The sequence below is a fragment of the Vombatus ursinus genome, unplaced genomic scaffold, assembly GCF_900497805.2.
Source record: "Vombatus ursinus unplaced genomic scaffold, bare-nosed wombat genome assembly UNPS02014813.1, whole genome shotgun sequence".
In the NCBI taxonomy this organism is placed as follows: domain Eukaryota; kingdom Metazoa; phylum Chordata; class Mammalia; order Diprotodontia; family Vombatidae; genus Vombatus; species Vombatus ursinus.
Genome location: NW_020954591.1, coordinates 18,795,052 through 18,817,070, shown reverse-complemented (window position 1 = coordinate 18,817,070; position 22,019 = coordinate 18,795,052). Strand labels below are relative to the sequence as shown.

Genomic DNA, 22,019 nt, shown 5'->3' with positions numbered 1-22,019 from the left:
CATGATGTTTTAGACAGGTAAAGAGAATGAAACAGGAGTTGGCCCCATAATTGAATAGGAGGACAAGATTGGGTGGGATTGCATTTAGGAAATAGTGCAATACTTTTAATGATTCCAAGATAATCACTTTCTCAAAATTCCTCTTCTTTTCATACTAATATTCTCCTGGTGATGCTGTATGTCTGGTAATTATAGAATACCACTATTTCAGAAGAATCAAAATTATGAGTAATGCAAAAATAAAATGTAAAGATGAATGTCAGAGTAGGGTGCAGTCAGTTTATAATAATGTATTATGCAAAGTGACATAAGAGGAATTATCGAGGAAATGTATGATAGAAAAAAATGTAGCCATGGATAACAGATAGCCAAACGGCAAAATGAGTGAATGAATTAGTGAATGATTGAAAGAATGAAAAAAAAAAGCATTTATTAAGGTCTTACCATATACCAAGCACTGTGATAAGTCATGGAAATGCAAATGCAAGAGTAAAGACAATCCTTGCCCTCAAGGAACTTATCTACTAATAGATGGAGAAAATGCGTAGAAGGGAATGGTGACATGGGAGTCATATTTTAAGTTTAGAAAACTGCAGAGATAATGAATGGAGCCATAGTCCTGTTTAGTCCTGTTTAGGAACAATGACAGAATGGTTTTGATTATGGTAACATAACTGAAAAGGATCCAGGGGAAAATCAGTATGTATGTGTGCAGATGGCACCATGGTAACTACTGAGAAGTACAGGGAGTAAAGTTGTGTAGCTAGACCCCAGGCTTAAGAGAGATGAGCAACTGACATACAACACTGAGGGCAATGTGGTGCCAGGTGGTAGTTCTGGGCATGAAAAGGTTAAGTCTTCCATGGTTTAGTTTCTGGACTGGTGAGGAGAATCCGTATAGGGCTTCTGGGGCCCTATTGAGGAGCTGTATGGAAAATTTATGGAAAGACATACCGAGAAAGCATGAATAAATTGTTGTCTAAACCAGAGAAGAAATACCCACACTGATAAAATCATGGATTTATTCAATTATTTTCTCGTCTATCTCTTTTTTTCTTTCACTCATTAGTTCTAGTTCTGCCATCGGAGACCAAGAAGAACACATATAAAGCTTACATATGGAAATTCTTCAACTTTTCAGTGACAGATATCATGTCACCCCTAAGCCTTCTCTTCTTCAGGGTAACAGCGGTTGTCTAGGATGACTCTCATAGTTTTAACTGCCTTTGCAAACTGGCTAAAAAATTATGACAAAGCAAGTTGAATGCATGTTGGCAAAGGTTGGTTTCTTCTGTTTAAATCAGTTAAAAGTATGTTGTCTGTATTTCTGCCACTTGGACTCATTGTCTTCCATGTTCAGATATAAAACCACAGACAAGATCAATCTCCATGTGCAGTTGAAGAAACTAGTGCATTTCTTCTCTCACTATGGAGATGTGGAGGCTGTTCTAGGTCTTTAAAGCTTTAGTCACTTTCACATATGTCTATTCAGGAGCTAATACTCCTAATTGCTGTAATCAAGATTAGTCAACCTGATACTGAGATTTCCCAGAAATCTGATGTAGTCCAATGTGATCTGATGTTATCCTTCAAGATAAGGCACGAATACTTATCCGTTTTTATATCAGAGACCCCTTTGCCAGTATGGTGAAGCTTATTGAGCTTATTGACTTCTCAGAATAATGTGTCTAAATTAGTAAAGAAAATGCTAGTCTGAAATTAGAGGTTAGTGAATATATATCTATATATCTATATATATACATATAGATATATAGATATATATATAGTTGAGGGACCCACCCTCTTTTTGCTTTAGTTTTATCTGTATTTAATAGCACCTACCTCCTAGGTTGTTGTGAGGATCAAATGAGAAAATAATTGTAAATTATAATAATTTAGCACAGTGCCTGGCATCTATCTAGTAAGCACTATATAAATGTTAACTATGGTACTATTGTTGCTGTTATTATTTTTATTATCATTATGTGATCCCCTAGTCAACTCACCCCAGCTCATCAAAGAGCAGCTTCTTGGGTGTTCTGTTATCATCCATCATAATTACATCTACTATTGAGTTTCAGTGCAATGAGTGTCAGTTCAATGCCAGGGAGCTACATTCTAGGGTGTCTTTGTTATTGAACACAATGGGACTTTTTTGCCCTTTGGTAAATGAAAAGCACCATCAGCACTCAGGCACTTCAATCTCAGCCTATCTCTTTCACCCTTTGTGCATCCTCCCCAACCCTCCATGTCTACTCAGGCTTTTGCAAATGCCCATGCCTAAAAATTTGTCAGGATTTTGTCACATTGCATTAAGTGACTAAATTCAAAAAGTCCTGGTGATAAATATGGGTCATAGACAATTTTGATAAAACTGCTGATGAAGCTGATGTGACGTTGATGATTGGGTAAAATTGGACAAGCATCCAAAGATGATTGAGCTAGAAAACAGCTCATGGAAAAAGATTTGAGGTTTTTAGTCAACTGCAAACTTCTAGATGAATCAACAGTGCTGCTAAAGGATATCTTTAATCTTAAGTTTCATTAAAAGAAGCATAATATCTTGAATGAAAAAAGGTGACCATCTTACCATGGTCAGGTCACATGGGGAGAGTCATGTTCAGCGCCTTTGTTCTACATTTTATCAGGGAAAGAGTCAAAGTGGAGCATAGGATCATAGTTTTAGAAGCAGAAGAGGCCTTGAAGGCCACTGAGTGAAACTGCTTCATTTTGCAGGTAAAGAAACTGAAGCATAGAGGTATAACCTGACTTGCCCACTGTCACCCAGCTAATAAATGTAGGGGTAGGATTTAAACCTAGGTCTGCCTGATTCCAAATCTAGTTCCTTATTCACTATACCACTCTTTCTTTCAGAGCAAGAAGGGAGGGAACCAAGGGTGAGGAACCTGCGGCTTCAGGATACACGTGGCCTTCTAGGTCTTTGGGTGCAGCCTTTTGACTGAGTCCAAGTTTTACAGAACAAATCCTTTTATTAAGGACATTTGTTCTGTGAAGTTTAGATTTAGTCAAAGGTCTTGAGGGCCTAGAGGGCCACATGTGGCCTCGAGGCTACAGGTTCCCCACCCCTGGATAGGCCATCTTTTGGCAGAGGAATAATCAACAAGAGGAGCTGAATGAGACATATATTTTCAGACTTTGCAAATATGTTTATTGATTTGCTTTCCTATACTTACTTGTTACAATGGAGAATTTCTGTTGGGAAAAGGGAATTGTTGGGTAGTGATAGTAAGGCAAAGAAAGAAAAGGGCATCAAAAACATTTTAAAGATAAATTGATGGGAGGAGAGAACTACGAAGGGGGATTTTTTTTTTACTATTATATTTTAACCTCTTAAAAACCAACCATATAGAACTGTATAGTTTTATATGAAATCTTCTTTTCTGTTCTTTGGATGTTGAAATAGTCACATTTGTTAAGTTAAAATTTTTAAAAAATAAAGTAAAAACCTGGGGATATTTAGCTTGGGGAAGATTAGGTAGGACAAAACATTTTTTTTTTTTTGGATAGCCATTGTCAGTATCTGACTTCAAAGATTTGAAAGTTTAAGTGAAAGAGGGATTAGATTGATTTTACTGGGTTATAGAAGGTAACCCAGAGGCAGTGAATAGAAGGTAGGGAGAAAAACATTTCAGCTCCTGAGAGTCTTAATTTCCCCAAAGTACTGTCTCAGGAAATAGCAGTTTCCCCATCCCCAGAGACCTTTAAGTGGAGTTTGGATGACCATTATTTGGGAGTACTTAGAGGGAGTTCTGTTCTAGTATAGATTAGATAAGTCTAGACTTCTGAGGTCCTTGAGGTCATAGATACAGAGTAGCAAGGAAACTTAGGGGCCACTCAATCCAAAACCCTTATTTTATAGATGAGGAAAATGAGACCCAGAGAATTAAAGTGACTTGTCCAAAGTCACATAGATAGTTAGTGGCAGAGTCGGGATTAGGTCCTCGACCCTTTAACTTCAAGTACAGCACAGATTAGTACCATTTTACAGGTAGAGACAGATCCAGAGCAGAGAGATTTCATGGAAGGCAAGGGAGTAAAAAGTGTCCAAAGAAAAGGGGTAAGTAGTGTAAAAAACCACGGAGAGATAAAGGATACTGAGGACTGAGAAAAAACATTTAACACTTAAAAGTATCACTTAATGGAAAATTTTCCTTGTCCTGCCTTTTCATTTTGCTTCAATTTAATTTAATTCAATTCAATTTTATTAGCATTTCTTGAGTACCTGGTCTGTGATGGTATTACACTGTATGCTAGGGATATAAAGACTTAACAAAACAGAAGAAGTTTATATTTTACATAGGGAAAACAACATTTATAAAAGCAAGCACATACAAAATATATACAGTACAAATGTGGAACAAGAGGTTTTTGGGGGGGAGAGGAGGGGAAAATGGTTGGGGATTCACTATCATTTGGGAAAATAAGAAAAGGCTTATTGCAGGAAGTGATATCTGAAATGTGCTTTGAAGAACCCAGAAATCTATACAGCAGAGGCAAGAAGAGAGATGACTCTAGAGATACGGTTGTTGTTGTTGTTTGTCCTTCATTCTCGAAGAAGACCATGACATCAGGAAGATGATGCCATGACTTGCAAGTGAATTGGATTTAAGCGAAGGAGGGCTGTGCAAAGTTATCAGCCTCACTTGCTCTGCTGTTCAGTGGCAATACATAGATCAGAATAACTGGAGATGGCCCAGGATGCAGTGGGGACCTTAGCCTTTTCAAGCTAAGGTCTTTAACAGGTCTCTGTTTGACTGAGGCAACACTCATTCAGTGATTAAGGATAGGTAAGAAATGAGGCAAAGAAAAGTCTCTTTTACCTAGTCAAAAAAAAAATCAATCTGGAAGGGGAAGACCCTTAGGGTTTGTGACCAAAACAGAAACTGTACGGCCTATGCAAATGCACAGAGGCTAAAGATTAAATAGCATGTACAAGGAAAAATAAATAAGTGAATTAGGCCATAATATAGAGTATAGAGGGGGAATAATGTAAAATAATTGTAGAAATATAGATTAGAGCCAAATGGGGAAAGACTTAAAATTCTAAAAGAAGAGTTTGCATTTGATTCATAGCAATGGAGAGACAAAGGTATTTCTTGAACAGTGGGTGACATGGTCACAACCCTGTATTAGGAATATCAATTATATAGCCACATAGAGGATCAATTGAAAAGTGGCTCAATTGGGGACAGAGAGACCCATTAAGGGACTATTAAAATAGTTCACGTAAGAAGTGACATGGATCTCAACTAGGATGGTTTCCATGTGAGTATTGAGAAAGGGACAAATGTGAGAGATGTTGCGGAGGTAAATCTAGATAGCAGACATATATGTACATGAACATACACATATACATGCATGTGCACATGCACACGCATTTGCATATGCCTATCTGTATGTAAGTATATGTTTTATATGTTGTATATATACATTCACATGTGTATACATATGTGTGTATGCATGTGTATAACATATATATTTATAATATGCATACATGCATTTATAATGAAAGGATAGGTAGCTATAAATAAACAGATGGATATAGATAGATAATTAAATATACAAATACACTTTATCTTTTCTTTTCTCTACATGTATCCAAATCATACTCAACCTTCAAGACTCAGATCAGCTTCCACTTGCTTTATCAAAATTTCCCTGACTATTCTAACCTATATTATTTCTTACAAACAAAAACCAAACAAATAAAATTTGTATTATATATTAAGGGTGACATAGCCCTCACTGCCCTCTAATAATTTTATGAAAGTTAATCTTCACTACACAACTAGAGTATCACTTCATTGAAGACTGGAATAATTAGCTAATATATCCTTTTGAATTTTCCACAGCTCTAAGAGCAGGACTGCGTACATTTAGTGCTTAGCAAAGACCTATTGATTGAGTAATGCATAGTTCTTGGTTATTTTTGGGCCTAGGGATGGGAATAGGGAAAACATTAGATTGAATAGTTTTCTTCCTTCTCTTTCTCCTATCATGCAACCAGATACCAAATATAATGGATCCTTGCCCTACTGTTCTCCTCCTTTACCCCTCCACCTTTCTCCTGAGATTCTGTGATAAAGTTTAAGAGCAAAGAAGGAACAGTTCTGGTTTAAGATTACATATGTTACACAATGAGGTAGTCTGGGTCTTTCTCACCTTTGGAATGTTTAAAAACTTCATCTAGAACTTAGTTTCTTAACCTTTTTGGTATCATGGACCCTCTTTAGTGTTTGGAGAATCTGAGCATAACATTTTAAAATTCATAAAATAAATAGGATTACCAAAGAAATCAATTATATTGAAGTAAATGTAAGTTTTTTTTAACTCATTGGGGATCCATAGACACCAAATTAAGAACCCCAGGTCTAGAATAATAATTATACGTCTTATCCTCCCAATCAGATTGCAAAATCTTTGGGAGCAAAAATAATATTTTTTTTTTTTACTGCTGTATCAGTATCACTTGGTACATTTCCTTGAATACAACAGATAATTAATGTTTACTGAATTGAATCAAATACTATTCAGCCTGTGATGAACTCCATTTCAGCCTAGAAGTAACATTTAGATTTCTTGGTCAGATAAGGACCAAGCCCAGTATACTTGCTGTGTATTAATAAATGATTGGAACTAGAGGGTTGTATTAAAACATAATGGTAAATTTAAAGTAACCAAAATAAGAATTAAAAAAAAAATGACCAAAATAAAAATGCAGTAAGAATACTCTGTCAAACTGTTTAAATCCTGACCAACTAGTAACCCCAGATAAGGTTCTACTAAAGTCCTAAATGCTCTAGGAAGAATCTCCTCTGTTTCCTAAGAATGGAGGGCACCAACAATGTTTGGGAGAAACATAAAAAAAACCAAAAACAAACAAAAACAAACAAACAAACAAACAAAAAAACCCCAGATCCTGAAGTATTTTGCAATGGCTTAAGACATAATTACTTTAAACAAAAGTAGACCACAAAAGGAAAAAGAAGACAAATTGAACTGAGGATTAAAAAAGTCATGTAAGATGTCAGGGGTAGTTTTAAAACAGTTGGAGAAAATACTATAGAAGGAAATCAAAGTAGTCTTAAAAAAACAAAAACAAAATCAAAAAACAAAGATGTGGTTTTTCATACCCACTTCTTCCTACCTCATTATCTACTAGGCTGACTTTGCAAAAGTCATAAAAAATAATTTCTATGTCTTCTAATCTGTGAGTGGAATCTCCTGGAGAGAACATTTCATCACCATTTTCCTAAGTTCCAGAAAATTCTAATTGACCTACTCATCCCAGTACTAGCACGGATAAGAAAATGAAGTGTCTTTTCTTTTCTAGATATAAGTTGTCACACACTTGGGCTGGGGAGCCAGTTTTAAGACTGACCTACTAATTTTCTCCAGTAGAATAGTTCAGGAGCAAGGCATTACTTTGTTTGGAACTATATCAAGCATTTCTTGTGTTTAGGATCTAAGCAGCAAGGAGTGCTGATAAGGTACATACTGTCCTTACTTCTCTATTTGTATTCCCTGCTTTCATTGTATTAACAAAGAAGAGTTGAAGAATAGAATCAACCTAGGATGATTGAATTTACATTTAAAAAAAAATTCAAGATATATACACATGAATTCATTTCTCTTTATGTGGAGGCCTGCCAGTGTGTGTCACAACTTTCCTTTGCAAACAATTTCCGGTTATCTTTTAACTGGAATGGATTTAATAACTGGAAGACTGAGAGCCATTGAGACTTGATGACCCCTTTAATGGCCCCAGAGTTACAGGACAAAAACTACTGAGGAAATGTCTTTTAAGGTCTTTGCCCTGGTGATTTCCGTAAATGACTTGGCCTTTAAATTGCTAGGATTGTTTAGCCTCCTACAATTACTGGTGTTCTAATTTCCTGGGACTAATTTTAGAGGGTAGAAGATTTTAATCATGGAAAGGAATCGTTTCCATTGTTCAGACTAACTTCAGAAGCAGAGCAACAGTTGAAAGCCAGCGCCCAAGCCTTCAGAAAGGCAGTCAGCATTCCTCAGGGACAAGGGAGGGGCTCAGAGACATACACGCCTGTCTACCTGGGTGAAAGAGAAGCCCAGGAAGGGGCCATTGATTCTTCAGTGATTTTTTTTTATTTGTTTGTTTGAGGGGGTTGACTGCAGGGGAGGTCTTCTCCTTTACTTTTCATTTTATGATCACAAAACAGAAGAGGCTAAGAATAATTTACCAAATAATTTACCAAAGGACAGGTTCATAAACACATATCCTCTTTAAATTGAATTATACATTTGGTCCCTTTAGTTTAATTGTAGAAATACATTGAAAGGCAAGAGCTATTTCAAAAGACAAACATTGAATGACTAATAATAATAATAGAATAATTGACATTTCTGTGTCCCTTTAAGGTTTACAAAGTGCTTTATATACATTACCTCATTTGGCCTATAATAACTTAGGAAGGGTGGCAGAGAGACCCTGAAAATCCGGTGTTGACAAGCATATCCTCTATTCTTTCATGCCTTGGGGTACATTCCTTTGGTATCAGTGTCAACTGAAAAGATGAAGAAATGGGATGGGTCTGTAGTTACAGGTGCCACCTACAACAATAAGTTTATTCCTTACCTATTCCCATTGCAAAAGAAACTGAATTTGAGGGGCAGAGATTGGCAGAGATATTGAGAATACTGCTACAATATTTTTGAATATTGAGTGAGTCTCCTGAGATACTTGGGAAGGCACTCCAAAGTTCCACCCTGCTGGGTCTAAACTTATCAGATGATGTGGAAACCCCACTGCACTCACAATTTTCTGTTCCTATTCAGTTTTTGTTTTGCCCTCTCTCATCTTCCCCTATGTTTGGATTTTTCACAATATACACCGAGACAAATCTAAGCTATTCCACTCATGGCAGGGTCTCCATCACATAAAAGGCCAAATTGATTTGGACAGAGCAGATGTTTTCTTCTAAAGCTTTCTCTATATTGTCCTCTTAATGAAGTGTACTAGATGAAACCAAGCAGTCCCTTAAAATAATAGTCATTTAACAAATGTTTATTCAAATAGAATATGATGTCATCTACACTTTTTAGAGTAGAATATATAGCAACATTTTAGTATCATTTTAGGATATAGTAGAATATATAGTCATAGATTTTTAGAGTTGAAAAGAGTCTTAGTATTTATTTAGTCCAACATTCCACTCAGTGAGAAATCCCCTTTGTAGCATCCCTGAAAAATTGACCATCCAGCTATTTTTTAAATACCTGTAGTGAAATACCTCTACTGAGGCATTCTATTTTAATGTTGGACAGCTCTGTAAAATCATAGAATCTTAGTGTTGGAAAGAACAATGGAGGTCATTGAATCCAAACTCTCACTCAATATAAGAATGACCTCCATAACATCCCTAACAGATGGTAATCTAACTTCTATTTGAACCCTTCTAGTACAAGTAATGAGATCTCACTATTTCACAAATCATAAAGCAACCCTTTTCATTGTTAACATTAGTTTTGCTTTTTTTTTTAAAGCTCTTTTATATGGAGCCAAAACCTGCCTTCTTGTGATTCCTGTCCATAAATTCTTGTTTGGCCTTCTGGAACAACAGAACAAGTTTGCTCTTATCTTTGGATTATTCACAGTTGGTAACATTGTGACTTAAATTCATTCAATAAGCATGTATTAAACACCTACTATATGCAATGCACTAAGACATGGAAGAAACAAATCCTTGATGCCCCTCCCCAAACCCTGCAAAATCAAATCCTTGCCTTCAGGGAATTTACATTTTCTATACTCAGTAATTGACCAGTAGCTACTAATTGGTTGATTGATAGATTCTAGTATGACAATATTTCAAATATTTGAAGACAGAATTTTTAAACCATTTTGTAATGCAGATTAAGTTGGTAAATTCAGTTTACTGTATAATGGGAGACCAATCTGATATAAAAGGGTGTCCTTTTACATGGTTTCTGTTATGAGTTACACACTTATACAAGAACTGTGATTTATTTTCTTCCTTCATATATTCCTGGTAGCTTGAAGTTATCATTGGGGAGTCTGATTTAACAGATGATTCTTTTGTGTGATGGAGGACAACTATTTAGTCCTCTCTTTCAACATCTGTTAAATAGACTGTTTTTTTCATGGTGGTTCGGGTGGGTGTTTTTATGGGGTTTTGAGCATTCTTTTAAAACTTCCTAAGAAAGTATTATTGTATTTACTCTATCATTGGATTTTTGTATGTAGTTGTGGAGAAATGTCTTTACAATGGATTTGGGATAGGTCAGAAAGGGAATTTGTTTTAATGTAAGAATTATGGTGAACAGTACACAGACTGGAAAACCCATTTACCAATTTTCATTCCTGAGGCTAGTTTGGTTCCGGCCAAACTCTAAGGTTTTTCGTTGATGCTGGGCTGCCCTAAACCTTTCCTGAGAGCTTCACTATGAAAAGACTAAGGTTCCAGAGGACACTGGGACTGTTGAATCATTTTTGCAGAGGTGTGTGTGTGTGTGTGTGTATGTGTGTGTGTTTGTGTGTGTCTTAGCATACTGTTTTGTGGGACTAAAAGAACCCCAGGCAGAATGATACTAATTGAATCATAACTTAAACTGCAGAAGGACTCCAGAAGTAACATAAAAATGGGGTCTTAATTTTTTAGCAGACAGATCAGGCCACTAGAAATGACCTTTTCTTTTAGAGTTTTCAGGCTGCCTCTTGCTTTAGGGGATGGGACTCCTTGGCCAGGCAGAATGAATTGCTTTCTGCATTTTGGCTCTGGCTTTGTTGATTATGGATTTAATTTTGTGATAGTTGTATGGCTATAGGATGGGCTTTTAGGAGGACATTTTCAAACTTCTCATGGACTTTTTAATCTATGGAGTATTGCAATAAACACGATCACTGAAAAAGATTTTTAAAAATGGTATTCCTATTTAATTTCTGCATTCTATCTCTTAAGATATGTATATATTGGATGCAAAAAATGATGGATGAATTGATAAATTTAAAAGCATTTTAAATTCCTATTATGTGCCAGGCTCTTGAAATATAAAGGCAAAAAGTGAGACAGTCTCTGTCCTCAAGGAGCTTACAATCTAATAATGGAATACAATCCATACATGGGAATGGTAGCCAGAAAAGGGAATATAGTCTGAGGAATCACAGAAATTGTGAGAGGAGTCACAGTATAATAGATTATCATGTAATTTCTAGTAACAATTGTAATATTAATTTGAAGCCAGGAAGACCTGAGGTCACATATAGCCTCAGACACTAGCCATGTGACCCTGGGCAAGTCACTTAACCCTGTTTGCCTCATTTTCCTCATCTGTAAGATGATCTGGAAAAGGAAATGTCAGACCGCTCCAGTATCTTTCCCAACAAAACTGCAGCACCACCCCTGGAGTTTCAAATCTGGCCTCAGACACATGACACTCACTAGCTGTGTGACTCTGGACAAGTCACTTAACCCCAATTGCCTCACCAAAAAAACAAACAAACAAACAAACGAACAAAAAAACAACAACAAAAGAAACAAAAAAAACCCAAATGGAGTCACAGAGTCAGTTGTGACTGAAACAACTGAACAACAACAACAATTCTTCATGGAAACATTTTTAACATCATTAGCATCTTAATGAAAACACTATAGGAGAAGATCCAGTATGATTTTTCTTCTAAGTCCTGGTATCTATTGAATATCCTGTTTGTCAAAAAGGGATAGGAAGAAAAAAAGTAATATTCACAGTATCTTTTACCATATCAAATAGATAAATCTCTGACACTAAATTTCTTCTTGTTTTTAAAACATTATGTATTATTTAACTATATTCTCAAATTAAAAGTGACACATCTAACTAGTACTAACTAACACTAACTAGTACTAACTAATTCACTATTATTAGTAAAAAGCAGTACTAACTAGTAGAATTATTTTTCCTTTGAAGAGTTATAATGGTAGAACAAAGAAGGCATTGGTTTGCTTTTGCTTTTATATTTATGTTGAGAAAGGCATCATATTGTAGTATATAGACAGCCAACCTCAGAGTCAGAAAGACCTGGGCTCAAGTTGCAAGTATGACATACAGGCTATGTGACCTTGGGCAAGTCACCTAACTGCTTAATGCCATGGGAAATTTTCTAGGACTGTAAGTTGCCAATCTGCATTGGAGAATTTCCATACCAAAAGTTGCCTATACACATGAAAAGATCCAGAAAAAAAACCCCATAAAACAAAAACAAATAACTGTTACAAAAATTGTGTTAAACTGTGTTTGTATGTAGGTACTTAGTCCAGAAAATGTTTTGTGGCATACATGACTTTCTACCAAACTTGAATGAATGAATGAGGGAGGGAAGGAAGGAAAGAAGGAAAGAAGGAAGGAAGAAAAGGAAAAAAGAAAAAGCATTTATTAAACACGTGACATATATCAAAAACTGTGATAACTGCTTTGTTATACAAAAATAACAAGTGAGAAAGATGCTGCTTTCGAGCTAAAATTCTAATTGGGGGAGGCAATACCTAAAAGAAAGTTTAGCTGTGGGGTATTTAGAAAGGTTCTGTTGTCCTAAGGATGTAGCAACAGAGTACATGGAAATATTTACAAACTTATCTAGCTGCCCTTCTTCATTTATCCCATTATGTATTTACCAGTTGTGAATTTGTCTAAACTCTTCTTGACCCTCCATCTCTGCCTTCAGATAAACAATTTACTTGTCATGACTACCTGGCTATCTCAGTGGATTAAAGCATGGTACTAATGGCATTAGCTTTCAAGTTTTGGGTCTTTTTGGACCGGCTTTATTCTTTGGTCTTAGACCTCGTCTTTACTTGTAGCCAGCTGTTGGCAACATAAACCTCAAAAATATGTTTTGCCTATAAGAAGTGGTACTCAACAAAAAGCCATGAATAGAACAGTGGTAGTCTGTCTGTCACCACCACTACCACCACCGAGTCACAACTTAAGAGTGAACATCATAGGCCATTTTCCTTATACCTTTACACAAATCTCCCTATGCCACTAATATACCGTATCATTTTACTTGAGGTGGAAAAATTGCTTTATTTTAAAATTTTTATTGATATCATTATTTTTACATTTCTTCATTTTCTTCATTTCTCTATGTATCTTCCAAAGAGCTATCTTTTGCAATAATTTTTAAAAAGGGAAAACAAGGGAAAAATAAAGCAGTTTAGCAAAACTAAACAACACATCAATTGAGTCTGACAGTATATGCAATATGCTGACACCATTGTTTATGACCTATTGAATGAAGGAATGATGGTCCATTTTTTCATTTTTTCTTAGGGGACAATTATTATTATAATCACATAGTATTTAGTTTTTAAATTATCTTCTTTCATAACGTCTTATAAAATCTTGATGTGATTAAAAACTTGCACAAAGAAATTTCATTAGAGATGAACCTCAAGTAGTGTTGTTTTTATATTAATCCATTGGGGCATAGAGTATAGAAGAGGTGGCTCCTGGAACTCATTTTAAAATTGTACAAGTAAAGAGTATAAAATGGAAGAAAGATTTATTATGCATTTTGATAAGACCTAGACTCCTACTTCCATCTGTCACCCAACCAAGACAGTGGGTCAGATATTTATACTTGAAAAATAAAAAATGATACTTTCATATATAGGCAGGAGGTTATTTTCTTAGAAATCCAAGGAACAATGAATCAACTATCACTAAAGTATCTGAGAGATTGTCAGGAATGTGATTATGATAGAACATTTCATGTAATATTTGATACACTATTCATAGCACCTGTTTAAAGCTTGATAAAGCATTATGTAGCTGATATGTTAGGATAAAATTATCTTTATTCAGTTAAGGTCTTATGTGCTATCATCACATTAAAAACAGTATGTACACATTCATGACATTATGGGCACATACTTCAAATTGATCATATTCCATGGTCCCTTTGATCAAAAAAGTCCCATGTAATTTTAGTCCTAAACATAATCCACTTTTCAGTTTCACATCTCTATAGTCATTTTCATCTATTCAGAGTTTAAGTTGCCCATGTATGTAGAATGAAGCATGGAATGGGAAATATCATATGGTTTCAAATTATCTCTCATTTCAAAACAAAACCAATATTTGGGTTTATCTTCCACGTTCAACTGTATTTTTCCACAATTGTCTCTGTTGCAGGCATATGATTATTTATTCAGAGTTTAAAAATGGCAGGGGGAGGTCTATACCAACTTTATCCAGCAATCTTTGGAAATGTATAAGCATTAAGAAAGTATTCTTTCCAAGTCCTTGAAGCAACTTTCATGTTCCTTTATTTGTTCCCATAATTTTACAATCATGCATTTCTCATCCTGCAGTTCACATTATTGACTACAAAGGCATGTCAGTCCTGCCATAGGCATTCTACAGGAGAGAGTTGTTATGGGAGTAGGTCCTGCTCTAAACACTTCTAATTGAAAATAAATACCATAAAAATATAAGAAGAAAATGGATGACTCACTCTGATATGATGTTTTTGGTATCTATTTCCATTTTAATTTATGCCTTCTTTCAAATTTCTGCCTCAGCTTTTATTGTAAAAAACAAATCTTTGGGGAATGAAGTCAAAGGAAAATTTCAAAGCAGTGAGTGTTTTTGAGGAGAGGTCTGAAAGAAGAATAACATTCAACTGGTGGATAACTCTGACAGAACGGAGTGATTGAGTTTCAGGGAACACAGCGGAACAATGCCGAGAGACAAGTTGGGGGAAGGGAACAGAGAGACCCAGGCTATGCTTGAGAAGAGCAAAGAGCACTAGATAAGGAATAAGAGATAATTAAGGGAATAGGGTGGCACAAGAAATTTGAATTTAGTGTAGTAAGTATGTCATAAGTGATGGCTGTAATTGAGAAGGTGGATGCTGGGGTCAGTCCAAATTTCAAGTTAATTATTTGGCAATGGAATTTCGAGTAAAATAGCAGGGGAAGGAATTGAGAGGTCAAGCTAGACAAGGCAAGGGAGGAGAAAACATTAGTTACAAATTCAAGTTTTTAATTGTATTTTATTCAGGAAAGATTGGGTTTAAGTAATACATAATTGAATCTCTCATTTATGTCACTGAATATGTGTCAACCTGAATTCTAGGGTGATACCAAAAGAGATCTAAATTTCCATTTTAAATAATAATTCCCAGTAGCAACATTTGGATACTAGTTTCAGAAGACCATAATTTCAAGTGTGAAGAGATCTCAAAGATCATCTAGACCAGGCCCAGAGAGGTTAAATAATTTTTCCAAGATCAGAAAGGCTTTGCTTACATTATTTAATAGTTCCAGGTAGTAACTCTGAGTATGAAGGAAAGCAATGTGATGTAAAAATGGCCATTTCTATCATTACTGAGAACTGACCACTCATAGAAAGTGCTAGGGAGAGAAGTCATTGGCACTGTTGCCCCTGGTCACAGGACCACAATTCTGAACCCTATTCTGTGCTTACAGAGAGAAAAGCAACTTCTTTATTTAGGCCTAAAGCCACCAGTGAGTTGCCTAAAATCAATGCCATTTTCAGATGTCTTAGGATTCAGATGTTCTGGGGTCATGTTTAAGCTGCACAAGATAATATAAACAACATGTCACTTTAGAGGCCTAATAGCCTATGGGAAACAAATAAGTATAAATGGAGAAAAGGAAGATTTTTATAATTAAAGGTAAATAAGAAACTTCTGAACAGGTCCTATATCAAATAAAAAACATGAATGGTACTAACTGTAAGATAAAAGGTACCTGTACAATTTATGTAAGACAGAAAAGTACATAAAAGAATGACATCTTTGGATGCTCTAAGAAAAGAAGTCATTTCTTTCAGTGAAGCCAGTACTTTTAAAAGTTGCAGGATCAACCAGCCTAGAAAATGATTTCATCTCTGTCTACTCTTCTTTCTTCTCTTTTCTTTTTTCTCCTCCCCTTCTTCTTCCCTCCACTTCTTCCTAGCTCCTATCATTTTCCCTAAGACAATGAAAGGACAGGACAGGTTTTTCAACGTTGCTTTACCAAGTTTTCTCAACCAAGGTCTGGAGACCACCTTGAGGGGTGACAGAGTAGTTCACTTCTCAAGCATATTTCATTCTTGGTTTCTCAGTGAAAATTGCCAACAAGGCACCAATTAGGGGAAACAAGAGACTGAAGGAAAATAGAAATTTGCTACTGTATTGCATGTGTGTGTGTGTGTGTGTGTGTGTTTTGACATCTAGTTTGAACTTCATCATGGCCTGTGCTCTTTTGCAAGCATTTAAAAAGAAATAAACTTAGTCTCATTACCATCAGATAAGATGATGGGGGAAATGAGCTGGAAAAAAATCCTGAATCTTTTCTGGGCCCTATTCTCCATCTTACAAAGAAAAGGGCAAATTCTTTACTGCTGTGCCATTCAGCTATTATGTTTAACAATCTAATTAGAAAGGCTGGGTAGCCCATTCCCATTGTAAAAGCAAAGACAGTACACACAAGCAAAACCAATTAGACAGCTGTCGTTTACAGATCTGAACTGCCCTCCAGCCGGTTTCTAATGAACCACCCACCTCCCAGGTCTTCCCCTCCCCAACCCCCAGGAGAATGCTCTTGTCCATAAACTGGGCCAGATGACCGTGGCAACAACGGTACAGTGTTGCCCATACTCAAGATGGGGAATAGCCTCAATTACCTGGAGTGAGCAGCCAAGAATTAGTTGCCCCTTGACATTAGCTCTCACTTTGATGCTTCATAGTAACTTCCAACTTGTACCCAACTCTGTGCAGGGGCTCCTAAGGCTCATGCGGACCCTGAGCTTAGGCAGGTCAGACTTATGCTAACAGGTGGCAATAAATCACAGTCATGCTTTCACTTTTACGAATGTTACTTTCTACACACCAGGGACTTATTTTAACTTAAAACAGATGAAAAACTAAACATTAGGGCCGCATACTTGCCATGCCTTTGTTTTTTGGGGGGCCCCGTATGGCTTAAATTAAGGCGCACTGCATTGAGCAGATTGCTTACTGCAAGTTAGTCATCTGTTTGGTGTTTTGTGTGTCCCACAAGGCAGTTGCGGTTATTCACAAGTCTATTAATTAAAAAGAGAACTAGTAAGGGGGAACTACTGAGTGGGCTGATGAACCATGCAACCACTTCAAAAATAAAGAAGATGGATTAAAAACAGGGGGAAAAAAAAAACACCTCTCTTGCATTCCATCTCTTGAATCATCTGATATCATTAGTTGTTTGAACTAAGCTTTATAAAGCTCATGAAAAATAAGCTCTTGTCATCACTGCATCTCAATGAGGAGTTTTCTCTGCAAGAATTAGAGCAATGCTGTGGGGACTGATGGGACCAAGATTGTGTCAACATTAGTATGCAATCTTACAGGTAAGATTCCCAAGTTTACCTGTAAATCATTACATAGCTTCTTGTGTGTGTGTGTGTATGTGTGTGTGTGTGTGTGTGTGTGTGTATCAACTAATTTTTTAAGAGATCAAATTTCTGAAGCTTTTGTAGTCATTCATCCTCAATGATATTAAGAACTAAAATTTCGGGAGAGGAGGTGCGGTGACGTTGCATGGTTGGGGTTTGTATAAAAACACCTGGCGGCTGGCGGTGAATGACCCGTGGAGGTTCGGAGGGGGCCCGCTGGTAGAATCAGCCCCTGTAGCTGCCGCCACTGAGCTGGAGCCAGAGCTGGAGCTGGGCGCCTCACCCAGACCCGCTATTGAAATGAAGGATTATTGACATGAAGAAGTAATTGTCAAGACGAACAAATTAAAAGTGCTGTCAGAACAGAAAAAAAAAAAAGCCATACTAGTAATTCTCAGATCGTGGCCCTCTTGGCTCGGCTGGAGAAGACCAACTATGAATGTCGAGAAGCAGCAACTGCCAGATATGTTACACAAAGATGCTTTGCCCGACCCAAAATCAAGAGAAAATCAGGAAAGAAATGAGAACCAAAGGTTCTACAGGGATGGATGCTCTACTCTCCACATTAAGGAACACGAAAGATCTTCAGACCACTTAATATCTTAAACATTCTTGCTGAATTGGTGTTAGTTGGTGGTGGTAGAAGAACAAGTACTTTAGTCTCTAAAGGTGATACACAAATATTGTTTGCAGCTATTTTGAAAAGAATCTCCTCCACATGAAGAGTTAATGATTCAAGTTCACACCCTTCTTTCAAGAACTGGACTAAAAGACAAAAATCTGAAATGAAGTCTAGAATTAATTGGGCCTTAATGATAACTCTGAATTTGGTGAAGCAGAATTTGCAGAATCAAAGTTTAGTGTTGTCTTGTCTTCAGCTTTTACAAGAGGATACTACCAATCCCGTGAATGCAGTGTCCTTACCAAAAAAAAAATGGAGCTGTGGACTTGATGTTTAAAATCATTGGCCCTTTTAGTAAAAAGAACACTGACCTTGTGAAGGTTGCTTTAGACACTTACTGCAATGTTAAAATCAAAAACAAATGCTGTAGACAGAGGCTGTGTCCATGTGCTTTTAACAATTTATGTAGATTGGCACCAGCATGATAATCGGCTCAGAAACATGCTCATCCAGAAGGGAGTTTTACAGGGTTTAAAAAGTGTTACAAGCCTCAAGTTGGGAAGAAAGGCATTTACTGATGCCAATGGGATAAAAATTCTATATAACACTTCACAAGATTGCTTGGCAGTCAGGACTCTTGATCCTCTAGTCAACACATCCAGCCTGATTATGAGGAAATGTTTTCCTAAAAATCTTTTCCCCTTACTATTAAAAGTACTTTTCATTTCCAATTAGCAATTATCCCTATGATAGGACCTGTGCCTCAGCTCTAAAATTTATTGCCTAAAGTGAATGTCGTAGTAGATGAAAATGATGACAATGAAGACCTTGAATTAGAAGCTGAAAATAAAATTGAGAATGATGATGACATAGACCAAAATTTTAAGAATAATGATAATGAGACTGATTAACGAGTTAAAACCCAAGCAAGGACAAGAGCCATCAATAGAAGAACTAAAAATGATTGAACACTTTTCCCACAAACTTGTTGATGACTTTTAGGAATGTGATTTAATTGGCAAAGAGCCAAAGCCCTTGGCAAAGGAAGGAAATCTAGGTGGACCTATTGTTGTTCCTATATCGGGGGAAGAGCAGTCTGTGGAAGCAAACAGCCTAATAAATTTAGTGCAAAAGAATATCATTTCACAAGGAAAGGAAAGTAATAAACAACCTGCCTTTTTAGACCTGGCAAAAGAAGATATTAAAAACAGTGATAGTTCATTGCAGCAACAGGAAAGTGATCAAAGTAGAACAGTTTCAGCAAGCCAGTATCTCACTAGTGACGTAGTGAAGGCCTTAAGACTGAGCACCACCGCAGAATGCTCCTCAAATTTCCCAGAGCTTTGCTGCCAGAATAAAGAAAGATTCCAGTCCTTACCTTACCTCTATTACATGCACTAAAACATGTTCACATATTTCTACTTGTTAAAATGTGCTCTTTGAGGGACAAACTGTTCAACTAGGAAAGCTATGCTTTACTGGAGTTGACACTAAAGATGATGATTCTGCATCTAATTCATCAGTGGAGCAAACATCAACTGAAGTACCTAACACGCTACCACTCCATGATTCTGATCTATATGTTGAGATTGTGAAAAAATACTAAATTTGTTCCTGACTATTCAGAAATGCCTTGTCCTGATTATTTTGGTCACATTCCACCTCCATTTAAAGAATCTATTTTAGAAAGACTCTATGGTGTGCAAAGGACAAAAATGTCCAGGATATTGAGAGACTAATTCATCAAAGTGATATCACAGACAAAATTATGTATGACCTGGATAACCCAAATTACACTGTACCAGAAGGAGAAAGTTTGAAATTTAATTCAAGATTTTAATCTGAAAATGTACGGAAGGTTATTCAAATTAGAAAAAAAAATGAGTATGATCTTATTCTGAACTCAGATACAAGTAGCAATCATTGTCATCAGTGGTTTTACTTTGAAGTCAGTGGAATGTGGACAGGTGTTGGATACTGATTTAATATCATCAACTGTGAAAAATCCAACAGTCAGTTTAATTACGGTATGTAACCCCTTATATATTCAATCCAGGAAGCATTATATGCTAGACCGTGGCAGATTTGTATAGGTACTGACATTTGTACTATAAAACTCATTTCTCTACAAGTTCAGTTGCTACTGATGGGCAAAAAGGAAAATCCTATTATACAATTACGTTCACAGTCATTTTCCCACATAAGGATGATGTTTGCTATTTTGCTTATCATTATCCATATACACACTCAACTTTACAGATGCATCTTCAAAAATTGGAATCATCACACAACCCTCAGCAAATCTATTTTCGGCAAGATGTGTTATGTGAAACTCTGTCTGGAAACAACTGTCTTTTACTGACTATAACTGCTATACTAGTGTCCAATTATTATGAAAACATCTGCCAATTTAGAAATTGCCCTTACATTTTCTTATCTGCTTGAGTACATCCTGGAGAAACTAATTCAAACTGGATTATGAAAGAAACTTTGAATTATCTTGTGAGTAATAACCCTACTGCTCAGAGCTGGTGTGAATCCTATATCTTAAAAATTGTCCCTATGCTAAAACCAGATGGTGTCATTAATAGAAACCACCATTGCTGTTTAAGTGGAGAAGATTTGAACTGGCAGTGGCAAAGTCCAAACCCAGATTTGCATCCTACAATTTACCATGCTGAAGTTCTGCTGTAGTATATGGCTGCAATCAAACATTTACCTCTGGTTTACTGTGATTGTCATGGTCACTCTCGAAAGAAAAATATATTTATGTATGGCTGCAGCATCAAAGAGACTGTGCAGCATACTAATGATAATTCTGCCTCTTGTGACATGATTGAAGATATGGGATACAGGACTTTGCCTAAGATATAGATCTATGCAGCCTCTGCAACCTGCATGAGCAGCTGCAGCTTTGTAGTGGAAAAGTCTAAACAATCTACAACTCATGTTGTTGTATGGAGAGAAATAGGAGTACAGAGAAGCTGTATCATGGAGAATACATTATGTGGCTGTGATCAAGGAAGATACAAGGATTTACAGATTGGGACACAAGAATTGGAAGGGATGGGAGCAATGTTTTGTGTTGATTTATTCCATTTGAAAAGACTGACATCACCATTAGAACATAATCTGCCTAACAACTTTCTTGAGTTTGAAAATTACTTGATTGAATCTAACTTCAAAGCAACAAGCCCTACCACATATGTTTTGGAAGAAGATGAACCTCATTCCCTTGAAGAAGTTGATTATATGCAGAAAGTAATGATGAATTGCCCAAAATGTTGGGGATTACGCACCTTCCATCGAAAAAGATGCACTTTCTGAATCAGTCATCAAAAACATGTCTTCTTTGAGTCATCTGCCATCTCATGTAAATTGACTAAAGAATAAGGGAAATATCTTAGTTTCTATTGGATAGGAAACTTTAGATTTTTAAAAAGAGTTGACTCAAAAAGAAGAAAAGTGACTGGAGCCAAAGACAATGTTTCAAGACAATGTGTTTTTGATTTATGATAAAAACTGGCATTTGTTTTATTTAAAGAATTCAATGGCCTGATCGATAGCATTGAATTATCAAAGATTGCTTTATCTTTTTTTTTCAACAAAACTTTACTCAGTATCACTGCATGACTTTTTTGTCATGTTTCATTCATGGCCCAAACTGGATGTTACCTCCTCCATGAAGCCTGCTCTGATCCCTGCCCTTCCTGCTGAAAATGAACTTCCCTTCCACAAAGTTTCCATGGCACCTGGACGTCTTCTTTTTGTTTATCATATTTTATCTTATGTCATGGTTACTTGCCCTTGACCCTGCTACTGGATTGTGAACTTCTTGAGAATTAGATCTGTAACCTATCTATCTCTGTATTCCCATTGGCCAGCACAGTGCCTCACACACAGAGGGTGTATCCTTATAGCCTACATCAAATGAACAAGTTTGCAATGTTTCAGAGTA

The 22,019-nt window shown here is 36.4% G+C and overlaps 1 pseudogene; it reads left to right on the top strand.

The window, feature by feature from the left end:
- LOC114054428 overlaps positions 1-21,443 on the top strand; it is a 121,106-nt pseudogene extending 99,663 nt beyond the window's left edge.
- Positions 21,444-22,019: the final 576 nt, after the last annotated feature.